This window comes from Leucopleurus acutus (genome assembly GCF_964270905.1).
Source record: "Leucopleurus acutus genome assembly, chromosome: X".
Lineage (NCBI taxonomy): Eukaryota > Metazoa > Chordata > Mammalia > Artiodactyla > Delphinidae > Leucopleurus > Leucopleurus acutus.
The window spans coordinates 113280947-113288244 of record NC_139148.1 but is presented as its reverse complement, the minus strand read 5'-3'; positions in this window follow the sequence as shown (position 1 = coordinate 113288244).

Genomic DNA, 7298 nt, shown 5'->3' with positions numbered 1-7298 from the left:
GACATACTAGTGGGCCCCAGGTCCCAGATTAATCATATTCACATGTAGTTTTGCCTTCAATTCTGAAAGTGCCTTCTGGTAAGTGGCAGACTTGTCTGGAATCTCAGGCAAGGAAGTGACAGATGGTGTAGGGCCATAGTGGGCAGAGCTAGAGAACTTAGGCAGAAGTGCAAAGTAAGATGAAAAACAAAGGTTTTCTTAAGATCCGAGGCACTCGGATCTCTATCTGTAAAGGCAATAGACCAGGGAATGGGTTATGAGCAGTAACACGCTGACAATACTGGGTTTTTTTGCATGTTATCTTATGAGCATGTTAATTCAATTATCTCTATCCCTCCCAACATGGGATATTTAAAAGAGTTTCCATTTAAACTAGGATAACCTTGGATCTTGTCACCAGTGTAAAGGCCAGAGCATACCACCCAGAGTTCTATGTTATGAAATGCCCTTCCCACTGCCCTTGGCAGGTAAGAGTAAAAGGTGAACCTTCTACTCTTACCCTGGGACCCTGGTTAGTAGGAGTTTCCAATGGTGGAGATGGTACATATGGGCAAAGTGGTTAGCTCTACTTTGGTACATATTCAGAGATTAGTGTGTCCAGGAGTCCTCTGGCATGGGTTCCTCTATTTCTCTAGTTTTGTGGACACATTTGTATTCGTGCCCTGAGGCTTATTATTTTTTTAATTTTTAATTGAGGTACAGTTGATTTACAATACTATATTATATTGTATACCTTATATAATATAGTGATTCAGAACTTTTATAAATTGTACTCCATTTAAAGTTATTTTAAAATATTGCTATATTCCCTGTGTTGTACAGTATATCCTTGTAGTTTATTTATTTTATACATAGTAGTTTGTACCTCTTAATCCCCTATCCCTATCTTGCCCCTCCCCTCCCATCCTGAAGCTTATTATTTCTGAAAAAATAATACTATTCTGACTGATCCATCTAGTAGTTTCCCCTGAGACTCTCTGAGAACTCAGAATAAAGGGCCTATTCTTTTTAGTCAACCAGTGGCACTATAAGCTGTCTCCTAACTGGTGGGGCTACTGAAAAAAAATTATTGCCTAAGAGAATCGAGCTTGCCAGACTCTTTTCATGTTCTGTCAGAATCGGGTCTCTAGAGTCCTTCCTAACCTGGGGTTGCACGTTGCTGGTGAAATTTCCCCTGAATTAAGAGCAACAGGGCAATGATGCTGGTTGAAAGCAAAGGTTCCCAGCTCTCTTCTCTTTGCCCCTGAATGCACCGTATGGAACACTGGAGGGCACTCTTGTGCTATTAGAAGTTGAGAGCTGTGGGAATCATTAGATGCCGCAATAACTGTGTGGGATGCAGAGAATTTTGCTCAGCCTCCTGAAGGATTTATCAGAGGGTGCCACCAGGGCCTGGACTGGGTTTGGGGACATAAGGAAAAAGATTAAATACTGATTAGGAATTCAGGCAGTGGTGGCTTAACTTTTTAGGCAGACCTCACTGAGCCACGGGCATGAGAGGAGACATTAAAGAAGTCAATCAAAAGGAATATATACTTTCAACTATCATCTGCATGCAGATTCGCAAATGTATATTTCCAGATTTTTCTTCTAAGCTTCATATATACACACACACACACACACACACACACACACACACACACACACATACACACATAACATACATACACACAACTGGCTACTTGATATATAGCCAATTGAATATCCATCAGACACCTTAAACTCAAAGTTTCCAAAAGGGAACTAATATTTTCCTTACTCTCCTTGCCATCGACTCTCCTCACATTTTCATCCCACGTCAAAACCCCTTCTTTGCCTCCCAGACTTACTCATTTCCCAGTATTCCCCATCTCATTAAACAGCACCACCTTGTTCAAGTCATCAAACTGGTGGTATCATCTCTGACACATTCTTCCTTCTATCTTCTTTTTCATTCAGTTACCTCTTCCTGTTCATTCTATTTCCTAAATATCTCTTGAACTTACACAATTTTCCACATTCCTCATTCCGGGCTACCATCTCCTCTCACTTGGATTACTGCAGCGACCTTATAGACACTCTGCCCGCATCCTGTGTTGATTCCTCCCATTTATTCTCCACCCAGCAACCAGACTCTATCTAAAATCTAAATCTAACCATGTTACTTCTCTGCTTGAAAACATTTAATGGCTGTTCTTAGCCTTCAGGATGATGTGTAAATGCTTTAGCATAGGACTCCTTCATGTTTCTTTTGGACAGTCTGTTCTGTGCTATGTACTATGTACTATGTTGGAGACATTGGGGATGAATTCATAAATGAAACATATACGGTCTCTTCTTTCATGAAGCTTAATTATTAAAGTCATAACGTATTTGGAGCTTACAGTATAGTGCCACAGAAGGCCATGCATGATCTGGTTCCTGCTCCAGCCTCTCATCTTGCCATTCCATCCTCTGCCCTATCTTGCCATGTCTTCCCTACCCCTTCAAACCCTATAGTGCAGCCAGGCAGGGCTACTTACGGTTTGCCCATGTTTCTGTTTAATGCTTTCACTCCTCTGAACAGGCTGTTTTCGTTCTATGTGGAATACGTGCCACAACTTCTTCATCCAATAAAATCCTGTTCATCCCTCAAAGCTCATTTCAGATGTCATATCTTACAGGCAGCCCTCCCTGGTACCTTTATCCTCTAAGCCTGTGTTAGGTGTCACTATAATCCCATAGAATCTTGTGGTTATCTCCTTTACAGCATTTTACATACTGTATTATAATTGTTTGCTTCTTTGTCTCTCCCTTTTTGGTGAGAATCCATTTCACAGAAACCTTACCCCGGAGTAAAGTAGAGGGCCACATTAAGTTGGTTATGTTTGCCATCTCTCAATTTCTCTGTTGCCAGCTAGTGCTGACTCAAGGGCTTTAGCCCAACTGTAACCTGTGGCTCTTTGTTCAGTGTCTTTCATTTCAGCTATTTCTTCCAGCACTCTTCTTTAGAAGTGCCAGGGACAGACCAATAAAAAGCTGGGGAAGAGGTTCATCTGCCTGCCTTTCAACATTCCATGCTGGGGATACTTTACCCATACACTAGAAATTGAACAATGATGATGCAGGACTGAAAATGGCACTCCCTCATCTGACTTTCTAGACAAGCCCTGGGGCACCCAGTTATTCTCCAATCTGGATTTTCAGGTAGACATACAGTGACTTACTGTACTGAAAAGACTAAAGATGAAAGCAGACTTCACCATTTCAATTACAGTGTCACACCCTTTGGTTTATGTAGGGTTCCAGTTATGTTTTAATATTTCTTGAACGATGGTCTACATGACCTCCTAGAATTGGGACAAAAGTTATGTTTGAATTATATACGCAAACTCCCGTGTATACCCTCATACCACCTTCTGTTTCAGTTGATTCCATCTAGTTCACCATGAGAGCAACCAATTTTATGTCTGCCATTAGAAGTAAATTGGTGTTTAGATAGTTGTATTTCTGGGGTCCAGCTACTCAAGCCAATGCATTCAGAAAATGCTGGTAAATTTTTGACAATTCTAGAGTGGAAGTGCTATGTAATATCATAGATATTAGTGGTTATTTAACCTCAGTACACAGGAGGGGCACATGATTCAGCCTGGAATGAGGATAGAGAGTCACACTCAGCACTCATTGCTCTAGTTCCTATAGCACACTGCTGTGTTTTTGCTTGTTGCTTACTGTTTACATACATGCATGTAAACATGCACACACACAAACACACATGTGGATACCAGAAAAGCCAGAAGGGCCCATTTTACAGTGAAACACAACCACGAGGTTGTGTTTACTACTGTGCATAAATGCTTAAAATTCATTATCATGCACAGGTGCTTTGCACTGTACACTAGCAGGAGATGAAGTTAAATAACTCTACTGGAAAAGTGTTAGGCAGTGATAGTCTGGGCCAGATGTGCCTCAAGGGCAATGAAACACTGGGAGCCGGGGGCAAGTGGCATAAAGCTTTGTTGGACTAGAGTGGAGGTATTCCTTGCTGTAGCTTACCTGTCCCTGCCCCTGAAATTAGCCTTGTGGATTGTTTTTTTTTTTTTTTTTTTTTTCGGTATGCGGGCCTGTCACTATTGTGACCTCTCCCGTTGTGGAGCACAGGCTCCGGACGCGCAGGCTCAGTGGCCATGGCTCACGGGCCCAGCCGCTCCACAGCATGTGGGATCTTCCTGGACCGGGGCACGAACCCGTGTCCCCTGCATCAGCAGGTGGACTCTCAACCACTGCGCCACCAGGGAAGCCCGTGGATTGTTTTTTGAGCTGTTGTTTACAAAAATGTGTTAAAATTATTTAATTAATTAATTATTTAAATACAGTTTACATTAATCTTAAACTCCATAAACATTCAGTCAGCTGCTCTTCAAATAATGAGGTGACTGGGTGCTCTTGTCCTAAATGTCCTTGAAATCCGTAGGCTAACAGAAGGTCTACCTGCTTTTACCTGAAATGTATTCCTAATTTGTAGCTACAAACTCCTTGCTATCATAGCCAAGCAGACTCTTCACACTTGTTAAAGGTCTCCACCATGTGGAGAGCAGCCTTGTGAATATTTGAGGGTGAGATGAAGTTAGGACCAGTATTTGATAGACCACTTTTCTCTCTTCCTCTCACAACCCCATTTTGCTACATTCTGGGTAAAGTGGTTCCACACTACAATCAGGAAAACATAAGCATGGAGAATGCCATTGAGCCTAGTTCTAGCTTCGGCAGCAGAATATTCTAGAATACCTGATTGAAAACACTGTCAAAAGCACCTAATAAGGTCTTATCAGAGGTCTTAATAATTTAGGACCTTAGGGCTGATGCTGAAGGGAAATTTTGGAAAATCCCTGATAGTTTGGATCTCTTTTCATGCACAAGCTATTTTGTACGCCTAACTCAGGTTATCACTTCAAGTTGAACCCTAGTTCTGGAAAAGTGATCCCTTGGAGCAACAACCTAGTAGATTTCTGAGGAAAGAACCCTAAACATGTTACTTTGTTAAAGGAACCATATTGGATTTATTTAGAATAAAACAGTAAGCTATTTTGATTCTGTCTATACACCTATAACCCAAGGAAAGCCACTATGTGGCAGGATTTCTGTCATTCACAGGATGTAACTAGAGGCACAACCCCATACCAAGGGTTATTTGTAGGGCAGTCTCTGTGGACAGCCATCCAGTTTGGCAGATATCATTTCAGGGACAGCTGCCCATGATGCAATTAGAGGGGTCTTGGCTGCTATGATTTTGCTTTTGGAGGAGCTCCTTAAGTGATGAGACTTGAGGGGCTTCTTCCAATTCATACTTTTTCAGGTAGTTGATGTGAGGCATGACTGGGACAATATGAATATAACATATTCACATATGACATATAGAATGATATGATATTTATTTGTATATACAATATGGCAGCAACAATTAAACACATGATTTGAGAAGCCATCTTTATATGGTACGGTTTTATCTGCCAGCCAAATACAATCTGATTTCAGGGACAGCCTCTGCTATTGGTGTGAACCAGGTACCAGCTGACTCATTGGTGGACAAGAAGAGGGGAGGGTCCTCCAAACCATGTGACCTGAAGCACGTAGGGTACTTAAAGCACAATGGCTTATTTAGATATATTTGAGGAGTCACCTATCTATAATGTATGAATGTATGTATGTATAATGTATGTATGACTTCAGTGTAAAGAAGGCAGGAGTAGCTTGTGACATATGAAACTAGCCCTGGAGGGGACAGCAGAACCTGGCAAAAGGACTACATGAATATTGAAGCAATAACAAAGATACTAATAATATCAGAAACAATGAAAACAGAACTAGCCACCATTTATTGAACACTTACTATGTACCAGGAAGTATTCAAACCACCTACCTTCTATACATTTTTTCAGTATTTCATTTTAAATATTACAACTTTGGAAAATAGGTATGATCCTCATTTTATACAGTAAGAAACTAAGGCTCAGTGAAGCTAGCTATGCAAAATCATGCAGATATTAAGTGGCAGAGCTACGTTTAGAGCCCAGGACTGTCTGACTCCAAAGTCCATGCTTTTTTCATTAGACTGCTCAAGTTTCAAGAATACACTATAAGCTTCAGATGCATTTAGTCCTAAGCTTTTTTTTTTCTCTTGGCTTCAGTCAGAGGAAGGATCGCTTATAGCTATCAGCTACAGAGTGGACTAATGAAGAAGGATCTTTAGGAAGAAATACAACGATTCAAATAAACTAAAATCCCATTTAGTCACCAAGTTTTCTCAAATCTATCCTCAACCAAATGTCTCTGTAGTTCTCTCTAATCCATTTCCTCCACTCTGTGCCCACTTTGGGTAGGTCCTCTCATCTATATTATTGAAAAAACTCCTTAAATGGCGCCTTTGCCTCCAATATCTCTTCCCAATCCATCCTCCGCAGATATTCCCTAGAGAGGTTTTCAAAACACAAATGTGATCAAATCATTCTCAGGCTCAAAACTCTTCAGTGGCTCTCCATTGCCAAAGGAATGTGAGAACATCAACTCTTAGGTCCCTGATTAACTTTTTCAGCCTCAGTTACTATGCTTTCAGCCATAACAAACTCCTATAGTTTTTCAAGCACAGCATACTCTCTTGGGACATTGGAATTCATCCCTATCTCAATTTCACGTGAATTAATTAAACTCTTTTCCTACACATAGGCCTTATTCAGGCCATCTTTTACTACATGTAGACTGCTAAATATTGCCAAGACAAGATCTCACACCTTTGTGAATTTATGCTTCTACATAATTATGGCTTTTAAGCTCTCGTTGACCCTCCATGTCATGATAATGTGATGTTTTCCTAGACTGCTCTCTTCTCCATTTCTCACAATAGCTTACTGGAACCTCCATGAGCCTCTCCTTATCTTCTCCTTCATCATTTCTATCTTCACTCTCAGTACCTGACTTCTCTAATACTCCAAAAAATAGAAGTCATCAGGTTAGAATTCTTACACTTCCTGTCCCCTCCTCCTACAAACAGGTATATGTTTGATTCATCACTGACTCCTTCCCTCCTGCCTTGGTGGCAAAGAATCCTCATTATGCCTAAGAAAAATTCTTCTACCTGTGCTCTGGATTCCATTTCCTTTTATTTGCTGTAGAATAAAATAATTTACTTTGTTTTGTATTAACACCTCACTTCCCTTTTCTACTGACTCTTTCCCCTTATCCTGTAAGCATGTTCAAGTTTTTTTTTTCCCCACTATGCTATCCCTTCTCTGGCTATCACTTTTTATCACAGTTCAACCTCTTGAAATATGTAGTAATCACTA